We start from the raw sequence: 15420 nt of genomic DNA, 5'->3' as shown, positions 1-15420 counted from the left end.
ATAACTGTATGGGTGAGTGGGTTGCTGTGAGAGTGACTGTATGGGTGAGCGAATAGGTGTATGAGTAGCTGTATGTGCGACTGGCTCAGTGTGTGAGTTATGTTATGTTATATAATTTGTAAACGCATGGCTGTCCCGGCAATGGGATGTCCCAGCGCTTGTATGTGTGGCTGTGGCTGTATGGGTGACTGAGTGGGTGCATGAATTGCTGTATGGGTGAGATAATGGTTGTGTGAGTGGGTGTATGGGTGAGTGGATGTGTTAATGGCTCTATTGATCAGTGAGTGGATGTGTGCGGGCTTGTATGGGTCTGTGAACTTGTATGTGAGTGGTTTGTGGGAGTGGGTGTATGAGGCTTTCTATGGGGGTGTGCATGGTTGTGTGTTTCTGTGGATGATGTCATTAGTACATTTTATGTAATATGTAAAAAAAAAAAATATATATATATATATATATATATATATATATATATATATAGCTTTCCAAACGACCAAGTTTCCAAAGTCTGTGGCCCGTAGACAGGTGGCGAGTCAAACCGGGCAGGTCTCCCGGTATAATTATCACACGCTGCAGACTTCTTCAAAGAAGGACTCGCACTCAGGGAAAACCAAGATTTATTCACCACGGTAACGCGTTTCGACAGACAAGCTGTCTTGCTCACACAAAGTCGTGTACATTTCAAAGGAAACTTTATAGGTACAAACATGAAAGAAGGACTACTGTTTGTCAAATGGTCTCGACCTACGAATGTAGCGGCCATGTCTGAATGTCTAAAAAACGAATGATACGTTATGTTTTATACTCAATAGATCAATTGGAATAGACAAAACAGGTATACATTAAATGTAAGATATATACAATGGAATTTCGTTATTGTAGACCCATAATCCTCTAACTGTGATCATATTCTGTCAAAAAGTGAGTCTGGTCGAATCAGTATAATTACTTAAGACGGCCAATAGTGCTTGACAAAATTTAAGATAAACACACAGATCACATATAGTCAGGTGATCAAACTTATATCTAGAGCGGGGAAAAAATCAGACTTGATACCTTTGTTTCAATATACTGGCGGCTTAGTGCCCCTGATGTATTAGGCTGATTACCCACTAAATAGAATATATTGTGCCTGACTTGATAATATATTACAGAGGACAGATCAAAATTGACAACTTGACTAAGGTTGTCAGCAAACATAAGTAGTACACAGTTCTAACCGTTTTAAAGATTCAAGAAATGCAAGGAAGAAACAATAGATATAGTGCACAACACAACGATTCAGAATAAGGAAAAAATAATATATATAGTAATCTTATCTGGGAAAGACCCATGGATTGCGGAAGAAAAGGGTAGGGTAACAGGAACGGAAGAAACAATCCACAACTGGAATAACCCTTCCTTTCTTCCTGTGTAAAAATAGCAAACATGAAAGAAAATATGTAAAATCACATATTAAAATATATCGGCACACACTATTACATCATAGTAAGTACTTCAATATAAAAGCAACAACAGAATGAATGCTAGCAGCTTTATACACAGACAGCTAAAGTGTAATATAGGTCTAATTATCCCGTAAGTGGGTGTTTAATTCTTCATCAAGATTATGCCCCTTAGGGTACTTAGTTTCCAGTTCAATGATCCATCTAGATTCTCTTTTCCGTAACAATAATGTTCTGTTACCTCCCCTGGGACCAGTATGTACTTGGTCGATCACAAAGTAGCTAAGTAATGAGCTATTAGATAGGTGGAACAATTCAAAGTGTCTGGCAATGGGATAGTGAGTATCTTTTTTGTTTATAGCCCGCATGTGTTCTAGCACACGTTTTTTAGCCATCAATGTAGTGCTTCCCACATACCACTTTTGACATGGACAGACCAAGACATAAACACAGTATGTAGAGCTACACGTTAGAAATTGTTTGATACTCTTGCGAGTCCTTCTTTGAAAAAGTCTGCAGCGTGTGATGTATATATATATATATATATATATATATATATATATATATATATATATATATATATATATTATCTACTGGCGGTCGCCAGTAGATGGTTATAGTTAGGACCGTGTTTCCATAGGAAATCCGCAACATTCTATTTGGAATAACTTTTGCGCCGATTGATGAATCCTCGTGAAATTTTCAAAATAGGTGGGGCGCTCCGCTCCTACCCTGAAAGTCTCGGGGGGGGGGGATTCGTCAAGCGGGGGCTGAGAAAAAAGGGGGGTCCCAAAACGCGTTTTTCCCATGCAATTTTCCATAGGGACCTTTAGTCCAAGGTACAGCTCAAACGGCTGAACAGAATTACTTGAAATTTGGCAGAGAGGTAGTCCTCAGGTCAGGGATGTGCCTTTTGCAGGTCTGGTGTAAATCTGTTCAGTAGTTCCTGAGAAAATTGCAGTTAAAAGTACATATATATCTATAAGCGCGCACCGTGCGCGTACGGTAAGCATACCGTACGCGCACGGTGCCGTGTGCGAGCGCAATTCTGATTGGTTGTTAGATGCCAGTAAACATTCGAATCGGTCAAAATCAGGAAGTGTCCGCCGCCATTTTGTCTCTCGCAGTCTGAGGCAGTGGAAAAAAAAAGGTGGAAAACGTGAAAAGTGGGCAGGATGGACAGTTCCTGACCCCCTAGCCTTTGTCAGGGGGTCACTGAAGGACCCCCAAGGGTAAAAAAAACAATTTTTTTTTTTTTTTTTTTTTTAAATCGCGGAGTGCGCTCACTGTACGCGCACGGCACGCATAACGTATCGTGGGCGCTTGGTGCGCTTCGCGCGCGTACGGTGCGCGCACGGTGAAAAACCTGAAAAAAAAAATATTAATAAATACATAACTTAGCATTTAAAAAACCGTACAAATTCACTTAAAAAACCATAGGTTTCACACACGTTATAGTTAGCTGGACATTTCCCTCGTAAAAAACCATTGAAATTCCCCCGTTATAGTTAGCGCAGGCAACTATAACTCACGCGACCGCAATCCTCTGCTGATGACGTCAGATATTACATCACTGATTACATATGTGTCTTTCTGAAAAATAAATATTTGTAATATATGTATAGCTAAAGATTAATGGAAGAAGACATGGGTAAATAGGTGTCTAAATACAGTGATGTAATATCTGACGTCATCAGCAGAGGATTGCGGTCGCGTGAGTTATAGTTGCCTGCGCTAACTATAACGGGGGAATTTCAATGGTTTTTTACGAGGGAAATGTCCAGCTAACTATAACATGTGTGAAACCTATGGTTTTTTAAGTGAATATATATATATATATATATATATTCTACTGGCGGTCGCCAGTAGATAGTTAGGACCGTGTTTCCATAAGAAATCTGAAAATTCAATTTTGAATAACTTTGGCGCCAGTTGACGAATCCTCGCGAAATTTTCAAAACTAATGGGGCGCTCCGCTCAGCTCCTACCCTGAAAGTCTCGGGGTGATTCATCAAGCGGGGCCGAGAAAAAAGGGGGGTCCCAAAACGCGTTTTCCCCATGCATTTTCCCATAGGACCTTTAATCGAAGGTACAGCCCGAACGGCTGAACAGAATTACTTGAAATTTGGCAAAGAGGTAGTCCTCAGGTCAGGGAAGTGCCTTTTGCATATATGGAGTCAATCTGTTCAGTATTTCCTGAGAAAATTGCATTTAAAGTACATATATATCTATAGGCGCACACCGTGCGCGCACGGTGCCGTGCGCAAGCGTAATTCTGATTGGTTGTTAGATGTCAGTCAACGTTCGAATCGGTCGAAATCAGGAAGTGTCGGACGCCATTTTGTCTGTCGCATTGAGAAGGAAAGGTGGAGAACGTGAAAAGGGGGCAGGGTAGAGAGTTCCTGACCCCTTAGCCTATGTCAGGGGGTCCATGAAGGACCCCGAAGGGTGAAAAAAACCATTTTATTTTCTTTGCAAAAAATCCCGGGGTGCGTGCACCGTACGCGCACGGTGCGTTTTCAAAAAAATCGCAGGGTCCGCGCACGGTGAAAAACCATAAAAAAATAGAACACTTTGGAAACTGTTTATAATTTTATAGATGATATTAACAATGCTGTTCAACTTTATCCAAATTCACAAAAAAAATGGTGAGCCATTCCAAATTACAGGATACAGTCAATCTATAACTATATACATAGGTAGTTTATTGTAAAATAAATATATGAAAAAAAAATAATACATATATAAATTAGCATTTACAAAACCGTACAAATTCACTGAAAAAACCATAGGTTTCAGGCACGTTATAGTTAGGAATTAGCTTTTAAAAAAACGTACAAATTCACTGAAAAAACCATAGGTTTCACACACGTTATAGTTAGGAATTAGCATTTAAAAAACCTTGCAAATTCACTTAAAAAAACCATAGGTTTCACACATGTTATAGTTAGCTGGACATTTCACTCGTAAAAAACCAATGAAATTCCCCCGTTATAGTTAGTAAAGGGAACTATAACTCACGCGGCCGCAATCCAGTGCAGATGACGTCAGATATTACATTTTCCACCTCAATCATGGAAATCGCTGCTTCATTTTCAACAATTGGCTGTCCTAGTGGATCTTGACTCAGTGCAGCAGAACTTTGACTGTCTTGAGAACTGTCTCTAGCAATCTCAGCTGCAATTGTAGCTTCTTGATCAATTTCGTCATTCAACATTTTCACATAATTTGCGAAAGCACTGCATTGTATGCTATCTTTATAAGCATTAAATGAATCTTCAGAGCTGGGAAAATCTCCAAGTAATTCCACTTCAGAACACCATGGTTTGAACATTTGCAAAAGGGCTAAATAGTAAAATTCCCTTTTGTCAGCAGTGTCGCAACTCAGTTTTCTGTGATTAATAAAATTTCCTTTCCTTTTTTTCACCAGACATCCTTCAGAACCAATCATTCCATATTTTCCATCGTTGATGTTCTCTGTAATATTCCGTTTAAAAGTGTAGTTTTGCAACACTTCATAGAGACACATGTTCTCAAGATGATGACTTCTCTTTGGATAGTATGTGTCCAACATGTTGGTTTTCAAAATATCTGTACTTTCAGGGTCATTTTCTGCTAAATATTTAATTTCTTGAACAGATTTCAGTACCCGATTTCGCATTCCTGCAAGACCTAGGCTCACCCAAATGATTCTTCTACTTTTGGAATATAGACTTGCAGATGATAACCGATCTGAACATTCATATGCTCCAATTTCACGATGCGATAACATCTTCAAACTGAAACTGTATAACTTCTTACTTAGAGTCTTCTCGTGAGAAATCTCTTCCCACATTTCTTTCAATTCAGTCTTTACTGATTTAGTAATGTAAAACGTTACATATCGAGCAACAGCAATAGAATTGTCCGCAACATACTGAATATCCATGTTAGCGTTCCACATGGATAAAATAACTGGGTTGTAGTCATTTATGTATTTTGATTCTTCGCTTTTTCTTAAGTTGTAGGTGTTTTTTGGAGACTTTCTTGTGATGGTATGTTGTACAGCTGACATGAAACTGTTCACTCTTCCTTTGGCTAATACAGGACGTGGAAATCCAAAACGACATTTGGTATAGAACTTATCCTTTGACTTGTACTTTCGTCGACAGTATTTCCCACACCTATGGCTTTGAAATCGTAAGACTTGTTCTTTTAAGTTTTTGTCTTCTCTGCTATTTGGAAGAGCACATGTAGCATAATCTTCAATGAAAGACAAAACAGTTTCATCTGAATCTGTTCCAAATTTGGGGGCGTCCTTGACCCATAACAACATATGTATGTGAGGAGCACCTCTTGCTTGATACTCCTTTCTCCAAAAGAAATCCACAACTTCTCCAAGAGGAGGATTCTTTTTATTGCAGATGAAAGACATCATAGCTTCAAATCTATGATTGAAATATCTGCATACATTGACAGGATCCAAAGAGCACAATTCTCCAGGTGTCTTGTATTCAATATTATTTATATTGGAATCTGCCTCTCGAAGAAATTCAAGTAAATCATCCCCAGCAAACCCAGCACAGCCTAGTGTAACAAACCATGTAGGAGTTCCCAAGTTCTGTACCATGCATTTCAGTTCTCCATGTCGACGGTAACAATATTCATTAGTCTCACGCTGACATGCCATCAGATTAATCAACTGAGATTCTAAATGATCATCTCTCTGATGCACTTTATCCATAAAATCCTTTGCAGTAACATTTTGAAGATGCATTCCAGTTTTTAAAATGTGATTTACTGCATATGAAAGTCCAGACAAGTCACTTTCAAACAGAAGATGAAACATATAAGGGATACATTGTCGAAATCTTGGATCTTCTGCATATAATCTTGTTGTCCTATATTCAGATGCAGGAATCTGCACAGGATGTTCAGCATATCGTCCACCTTTTCCTGTTGGAAAGAACTGCGGGAAACAACGAGCTTCCAAACTCTCTTCCCATACACTCATGGGACTTCCTGTTGCTTTTTTCATTTGAAACAATTCAATTGTATTCCCCATCACCTCTTTGGAATGAAGTGGATGTACACTGTAATGTTCATAGATCTCTTCACATCTGGACATGTCCACTTTTTCAATTTGTCCACTTAATGTTTCACTATCTTCTGCTAAATCTATTTCTTCTTCTCCAACAAACACAATTCTATAGTACTCATTATTCTTTATCAGATACAATGATGCCTTTTGCACTTTTCTAACATCCACTAACTCTTGCCAGATTTTCTTATTCTTAGTAGGAACACCATTAACTAGAATGACTAGTGGCTCATTTTCTGCATGATCTACACCAATAGTTTCAACATTTTTCCTTAAATCTAATGGTAAATACACAAATCTTCCTTTCGATCCTCTTTGCAACTCTGATGGAGGTAATCTACTTGTTTTGGGCTCCATACGAACAATAGCCTAAAACGGGTGAACACATTGTATCAGAATAGACTCATACGTATTTAAATCTATCAGCTCTGGAGGAATAGCAACCAACTCTATATTATTATGAACAGCTCTAGCAGGCATTTTATTCTCATCTAATTTATTATAACAAATACGGTGCTCACATCCCAAATCAAAACAATCCTCTACCAACAAATAAGTTGCAAATTCCATCCACTTATCATTATCTTCTATTTCACTTTTTAAATACAGATTGACACCCCTAGTCTGATTTTTATAGTGACTTCGCCGACAACAAATACAAGAAACATTTGGTCTTTCACCTGAACTTACCTTAAACTTTGTGATTTCATCCTCAAATTTTTCTGGAATTACAGGTTCTACATTGACTTCAACATTTTGTTCTACTAATGTGTCAGTTTCTTCACTCTCTTGCTGAGGCCCAAAGTAACAAAACTCAATATCCTCACAGACCTGCTTCACATCTGAAACTGACCCACGTAAAAGAGCACTGTTCAACTCACTTAACTTTAGTGCTGGACTTTTTGCATAATACAACCTTCTCACTAACTTCCGCATTTGAGTATGATGTACTGCCAGCATTCTGAAATGGTGAAAAAAACTTTCACAAACTTTTCCTAGAAAGACAAGCCAGAGAATGACCTTGCAAACCAGTATGTTTTCTCACTCTGCAAGGGTCTAGTCCTTGCAACAGCTTAATCTTTTGTTTTACACTTTTTTTAGTATAGGCTCGTAAAAAGCGACATAATTTTTCAATAGATTCCTGTCGTACACTGCAAACACTACTGCAATCCCAAGTGTACACAGGGTTTTTAGCACGTCTCCCTAAAATTTCATCAGCTATCACTTCTTCTGCATTTCTTTCAACCATTTTCTCTTTCTCCATTGGACAACCATCACTAACCTCATAACCTCTACCACTGGTGTCAACTGCATACAATAATTTTTCACTTGGTGAATAACTCTCTTCATTAAAAAAAGGCTCTGAACTAGAACTGTGTTTCCATTCTCCCAAAAAAAATCACAATTTTTTTTTATTAATAACTCTTTTCCTCCTACTTTTGGCCTTCATTACATATATTGGTTTATCTAGTGATCGAATTCTGTTTAACACTAAAATAAACAGTTTCCTTTTTACTTCAAAAGCTTTTTCCACAATGCTTTCAATATGCTTCTTCTTTTTATAAAATAAAGCTCTCTTTTTATATTTCTTCACATCTTTCAGCAAATTATGCACTACTCTCTTGTAAAATATTTTTTTGCGTAATTCCTTATACTGATTTTGTCTTCTTTTACCATACTTTATCTCCTTTGACTGAACATTTGCTTTTTTACTTGTCCTCTTATTTTGATTTTTTTTCTTACTTAAAAAATTCTTTGAAGTTGCAGCATTCTCTACATTCTGTTTGTTCCTACAAACTTTTTTAATAAATTGCTTCGTGATCTTACCAGAAGATGTTTTCCTTTTAGCCACATTATCTTGTTCATTCAATACTTGTGGTTGATGGTTCTTCAAATAATCCTCCTGTCTCTGTTCTTTTCTTTTTCTTTTTTTTTCTGGCATACTTTCTCAAATTTAACGTTGAAAAACAGTATCTGCAAAAAAGAATCACAAATAAATGTATATTAATAACTTTCAAATTTACAGTATTCCATTACTGTACAAACACATTTTATATAAAAACAGACTAAGAAACTATAGCCCTGAACCACAAGTGTGACGATGATTAAAACACTACATACATAGTGCATACTACTTTGAAGCAGTTCATGCCCTAAAGCCTACCTCACTAAAAGACTACATGCTAACTGACTGAATGATTACAGTACTAAAAAGAGACACACTGGGTGAGTAACAGGGTGTTTGCTAGAAGTGTATGAATACTGACTGGGGAATTGAAGCTGCGAAAGACAACTGTGTAGCTGATTAGAGAACTGAATGCATAGTGGATAGGCATTTAAAGCAGTGTATGTGCTAAGGCCCGGCTCACTGCATAAGTACTTGTGTACTGACTGAATGATTAGACTACAGCAAGGAGACTGCCTGGATGAATTTATAAGTGGTAGGTTTTTCGCACACGGAATGGATTAGTACTTGGTACTAAAAAGGTCACTAAAAGAGTGCAAAGGGAGTGACAAGATGTTTGCTGGACTATATGGATATTGACTAGGGAATTAAAAGAATTGAAAGTATAAAAGACAAGTCTCTAGGTGGTCAGAAGACTGCATGCATAGTGCATAGGGGTTTTAAGCAGTCCATGTGCTAAGGCCTGGCTCAGTGCATGAATACTTAGACAGTGACTGAATCATTAGAGTACTGGAAAGAGAGTGTCTTGGTGAATTTATAAGTGTTTGGGTTTTGGCACAGTGAATGAATTACTACATGGTGCTGAATGGGTCACTAGAAGACTACAAAAAGAGTGACAGGGTGTTTCCTGGAAGTGTATGGATACTGTCTAGAGAATTGAAGGTGTGAAAAACAACTGTGTAGGTAGTTAGAGAACTACATGCATACTGCATAGACATTTGAAGCAGTCTATTTGGTAATGAATGGTTCACAACATAAGTACTTAGAAACTGACTAAATCATCAGACTACTTCTAGGACAGTGCCTGGGTAAAAATTTTAAATTTTCAGTTCTGGTGCAGTAAAGACAATACTACATGGTACTGCACTTTAGTGTCAAAGCATGGCTCATTTTATCAATGCATAAGCAAACACTGGCTTCTAATGCTACTTAAACTTGACAACATGACACGTTTTATAACAGTTATCTGTCAGCAAATACACCATGTTACCAAACGCTTCTCTCACAGTGGTTTCCAAATGCACACAGACTCACAGTGAGATTCTAGATAAGCACCACTATCCCTAGGACTTTACCAAAACTCTATCACTACAGTGGAAGAGGTAAGGGAACTGCACACAATCTACATATTTCACGACTGCACTTTAGTGTCAATACCTAACTCATTTAATAAGCCATAACTGTCTTCTAATGCTACTAAAACTTCACAACATGACATGTTTTAAAACAGTTATCTGTCAGCAAATGCACTATGTTACCAAACACTTCTCTCACAGTGGTTCCCAAATGCACACAGGCTCTCTGTGTGATTCTAGACAAACAACACTATCCCTTGCACTATACCAAAACACATTTCTTCCTCTCGAAGGAGTACTACATTTTACTGCAGAAACATAACTCATTTCACAAATTCATAAACAATGACTGGTTTCTAAATCTACCAAAATATAAAAACTGCATAGTTATCTGTCTACAAACACATGAAAAAAACAAATCCTTATCACAAAATGGTTTCTACATGCACACACACTGTCAATAAGATTGTAGAGAAAAAAAGTACTCCCTACACTTTAGCAGAATAAATACATTAGTCTGATGAAAATGAAAATAGTCTACATACATCCCCTCACAATTAAATAACTCGCCTTTCAAGATGTTTTGTAGATTAAGAAGTATATCAGTCACACACCAGATTTTTTTATACAGAATCTCTGCACTGTGCACCTCTCAGCAAAAAACAAAGAATGGCAAAGTTTCCCTCTCATTTTCCATACATATACATGTAAACATCAAATCACATTCCTCCCCACATAAATTCAAAAGCAAACATACATTTCTATTGGTTAAACATTTCAACCCTTTCCAAATGACATACATTTCAACCCTTCCCCCAATCTGCCTTCTGCCAGTTACCATAGAAACAGGTCATGGAACACTGTACTGAGCACACAGGTCACAAGTTCAGCACACACAATGTTGCTAATCAAAACAGCAAGTGTGCTTGACTTCTCAACATAGCTTATCATATATAATGTTCCTTACAATCAGTTTTTATTAACCAATAAGAATCATGTGTTTAAAAAACAGAAATATGCACCCTACCTTTCAGTGTAGAAGGTTGTCAAACAACCAATGATTTCTTGTCTTTTTTCAAAATTGCATCTTAGCCACCATTTTAGAAACATCTTACTTTCCAAACTGCCATTTCATTTACAGAGACCATCTGAGTGCATCCAGACCTCCTTACAAGATGCTTACAGTGTGGATTGTGGGACACAGCTATATTTTCTGGAGCCAAAGGTATGCAGAAAACAAAGGCATTCACAAAGACCTAGGTTTGCCAAATGTAGACATTAAATGGATTGGACAGAGAGGGTTAAAGTGGCACCAATTGATGCCATTGGGGAAATCCTTCATGCAAATCCAACACCCTGACCTCATAATAGTGCACTGTGGTGGCAATGACCTAGGCACTTTGACTGGGGTAGGTCTGGGAATGCTTATGAAGGACACCTTTGCAGAACTGATTTCACTTTCCCTAAAACTGCCTTTGTGTATTCTAACATATGCCAAAGGCAGAAATGGAACTGGTCCGATCATTTTTGTCCACAGATTGAGAAAGCTAGGAAACATGTGAATAAATCTGTTTCTGCTTTTTTCCGAGACTACAGAATGGGGTTCATTTACAATAACAATCTGCGCTTTCATATGCAAGAGATGTATAGGAGAGATGGAGTACACTTTACTGATGAAGGAAACAGAGTCTTCCTCAACAACTTTAGACTCTGTATAGGTACTTACTTATAAGTACCAAAAACTCTCAATGAACACAACGGCTCTATTTAGAGCCACTCAAGAACAAAACACTTAAGCTTAATCTTTATTTCCCAACAATTTCATTTTTTTTCCCTTGGATCCGCGAACCCACCGCGAGAGGATCCGTGCATCCAACGCGATAGGATGCGCGCACCATGCGCTTATTTTGCCGTTTTTGTTTTTTAAAAAGGAGGGCCCCAGGGGGTCCTTCTGGGACCCCCTAAGCACCTCTAGAGGGTCAGAGTATTTCCACTCTGTCCCCTTTATATGTTTTACACACTTATTCCCCTTGCTTCTTCAGCCTCGCTCGAGGCAGAAAATGGCCGCCAACAGTTCCTGGTTTCGAATGTAGCAAGACACTCGACTGCCAATTAGCATTCAGCGTGCGATCGGGAGGGTGCGCGCTCGGTTCGGGGAGGGTGCCCATACGGTGCGGGTAGGGTCCGCGGATCCTCCCCGGCCATAGATATCACTAACTTTTTTACCCTAATTTTCTCAGAAACTACTGAACAGATTCACACCATATATGCAAAAGGCACGAGTCCAAACTAAGGACTACCTCTTTGCCAAATTTGGTGTCATTCCGTTCAGCGGTTCGGGCTGTAGCTGCGACAACAGATCCTATGGGAAATTGCATGGGGAAAACGCATTTTGGGACCACGCTTTTTTCTCGGCCCCCGCTTGACGAATCATCACGAAACTTTCAGGGTCGGAGCGGAGCTGGCCAAAAGTTTGGAAAATTTCGCGAAGATTCATCAACCGGTGCCAAAGATATTCCCAATAGAATGTTGCGGATTTTCTATGGAAAATAGGTCCTAACTATAACTATCTACTGGCGATCGGCAGTAGATTATATATATATATATATATTAACAGAAAAAACCATAGGTTTCAGGCACGTTATAGTTAGGAATTAGCATTTAAAAAACCTCAGAAATTCACTGAAAAACCATAGGTTTCAGGGGTGTTATAGTTAGCTGGACTTTTCACTTGTACAAAACCATTGAAATTCCCCCGTTATAGTTAGTTCAGCTAACTATAACTCGCGCGCCCGCAATGCACTGCTGATGACGTCACATATTACATCACTCATGACATGGTCAGTGACATCACTCATGACATCACTGATGACATCTCAAATGACATCACTGATGACATCACTGATGACATCATCCAGTGAATGTGTGTTTTTCTGAAAATTAAATATGTTTTATATATGTATATCTCAAGGTCGATGGAAGAATAAATGGGTATATAAGTGTCTAAATGGATGATTTGTTTTTGAAAAATTGATTGTGTAACTGACTGATTAAGTGTATCATAGTGAATACATGGCTTAGTGAGTAATGTTTAAATATGTAAATATCTGTATCAGTCTCTCACTTTGTGTATAAGTGGCTGCATGGGTTGGTGAGTAGCTACATGGGTGTCTATATAGGTTATTAGTTGGTTTTTTGAGTATCAGTCTGAGTGTCTGCATGGTTCGGTGGGGGTATTACGTAGTGCATAGGTGCATGAATGAGTGACTCACTGTTGGTATGTGTTGAACACAGTATGTGTGCAGGACTGTATGGGTGGATGAGTGTGTGTATGGGTGTGTTAGTGAGTGAATGACTGTCTCAATAGTGTCTTTATGAGTAACTACATATGTTTTAAACTAGTATATGTGACTATTGGTGTATATATGTGAGTATATGTGAGAGTGAGGGATTGAAAGAGTTCCTGTATGAATAAGTATGTGTTTCTATAAGTGATTGTTTAAAAGACTAAGTATGTGTAAGTTTCCGTAGAAGTAAGTGTGGTGGTGTGTGTATAACTGTATATGCAAGTAAATGTATGTTTGATTCTTTATTAGCATGAGTGACTATGTGTGTGAGTAACTCTATGGATGAGTGGCATTGTGTAACAGGATGTATAGGTGTATGAGTACCTATGATGAGTGAGTACATGTATGAGTGACTGTATTGGACAGTTGGTGAATGAGTGGATGTGTATGTGGATCTTAGAATTACTGAAGAGGTTGTTGTAACTGGTATTGGTATGTCCATTGTTTTGAAAATTTTAGTCTCTATTTTTGAATGTGTGTATCAAAGGTTATATTAGGGTGAGAGGAGGTCTGCCACTCTATCACAAGGATGATGTCATCAGTGATGTCATCAGTGATGTCATTTGAGATGTCATCAGTGATGTCATGAGTGATGTCACTGACCATGTCATGAGTGATGTAATATGTGACGTCATCAGCAGTGCATTGCGGGCGCGCGAGTTATAGTTAGCTGAACTAACTATAACGGGGGAATTTCAATGGTTTTGTACAAGTGAAAAGTCCAGCTAACTATAACACCCCTGAAACCTATGGTTTTTTCAGTGAATTTCTGAGGTTTTTTAAATGCTAATTCCTAACTATAACGTGCCTGAAACCTATGGTTTTTTCTGTTAATTTCAAAGGTTTTTTAAATGCTAATTTCTAACTATACCTACAGAGATAGGACATGTGAAGAAAGAAGAAAAAATGCACAGAAAGAAACAAAAGAAGTGCAGAAAGAAGCAACAGAAGTCCTCAAATACGAAGATAAGTGCAGGAAGAAGGATAACGTGCAGAAAGAACAAAAAGAAGAGCAGAAAGAAGCCTTGTTGCAAAATCATCCTGTACCCTCAACTTTTTCAGACGGATACTGGTGGTAACTGAGTCTGACTAACCAGTCCTAGAGCCAGTGCTATGTTAAAAGACACTTAGAATACAGTGAAAACACCTACATACACTAGGGAACATTATGCGTTGGGGTCCCCCTGTGATTAGCCTTACCTCCTCTATAAGCCCCTAGTATATATTAGGGCATGGGGATTAAAACTACCTCTTAAAACAGGCCACAGGACGTTTTTGCACACGTTAACTCAGGCCCCGTCCCCTCCTTTCACCATTGTGTAAACACGCCCTGTGTCCGTTTTTAGTTGGGAGATTAAGTTCATTTGAGTCCTGAGGGTCCCTAGGGTCCAACTAGCCCACTAGGTACCTCCAGTAAGTGCCACAGAGCTGCGTTGCAGAGAGGTGTAAAAAGTGGCACGGCCTGGACCACCTCTCTGCAATGCAGCTCAGTGGCGCTTACTGGAAGCACTTGGTGGGCTAGTTAGCCCCCAGGGGCCCTCAGTATTGAAGGGAAATTATATCCCCAATTTAAAACGTGCCATAGTGCGTGTTTGCACACGTCACCTCAGGCCCCGTCCCCTCCCTTCACCACTGTGTAAACGCGCCCTGTGGCTGTTCTAAGTTGAGAGATTAAGTCCCCTTGAATCCTAAGGGTCCCTAGGGTCACACTAGACCACTAGGTACCTCCAGTAAGCGCCACAGAGCTGCGTTGCAGAGAGGTGTAAAAAGGGGCTTGGCCTCAGAACACCTGTCTGCAGCGCAGCTCCCTGGCGCATACTGGAGATGCCTGTTGGGGGCGCGTTTGCAGAGTGCTGCATGGAGGGGGCATGGCCTCCGGCACGATGCCAGTCTTTTATTTATTTTATTTTTTTAAGAAGGGGGGCTGTGTGGTTCCCCTTCTTATTCTAATTTATTGGCCCTGATGACCCCATCCCCCAGGGCCTGTCTCCTAATTATATTTTTTTGACCCCAATCCCCAGGGCCGGCCACTGTTTTTTATTATTTTTAAAAAATATATATTTATAGACACGCCTAGGACATGCTGGACAAACCGTACGTACCTATCACCATGACGATTTGCGTGATATTCATTAAAAGGCGACTATGCATGCAATTAATCCACGTGGAATGTATTTACACCACTAGTGAAGCCCTGACATGTCTGATGCTCTACCGTGCCTAATCCCGGTAGACACCCTTGTCGTTTATTTATACAAACATGGGTAGCTATTGACGGGCACATTTAATA

At 39.1% G+C, this 15420-nt stretch overlaps 1 protein-coding gene across 7 annotated transcripts in view; it reads left to right on the top strand.

The window, feature by feature from the left end:
* Positions 1 to 15420, top strand: part of LOC146871323 (apoptotic chromatin condensation inducer in the nucleus-like) — a 929701-nt gene that overhangs the window by 608334 nt on the left and 305947 nt on the right. The window lies entirely within an intron of this gene.

This window comes from Triturus cristatus, chromosome 1_1, assembly GCF_964204655.1.
Source record: "Triturus cristatus chromosome 1_1, aTriCri1.1, whole genome shotgun sequence".
NCBI lineage: Eukaryota > Metazoa > Chordata > Amphibia > Caudata > Salamandridae > Triturus > Triturus cristatus.
The sequence above is the reverse complement of the archived record's forward strand: the minus strand, read 5'-3'. Positions and strand labels throughout refer to the sequence as shown.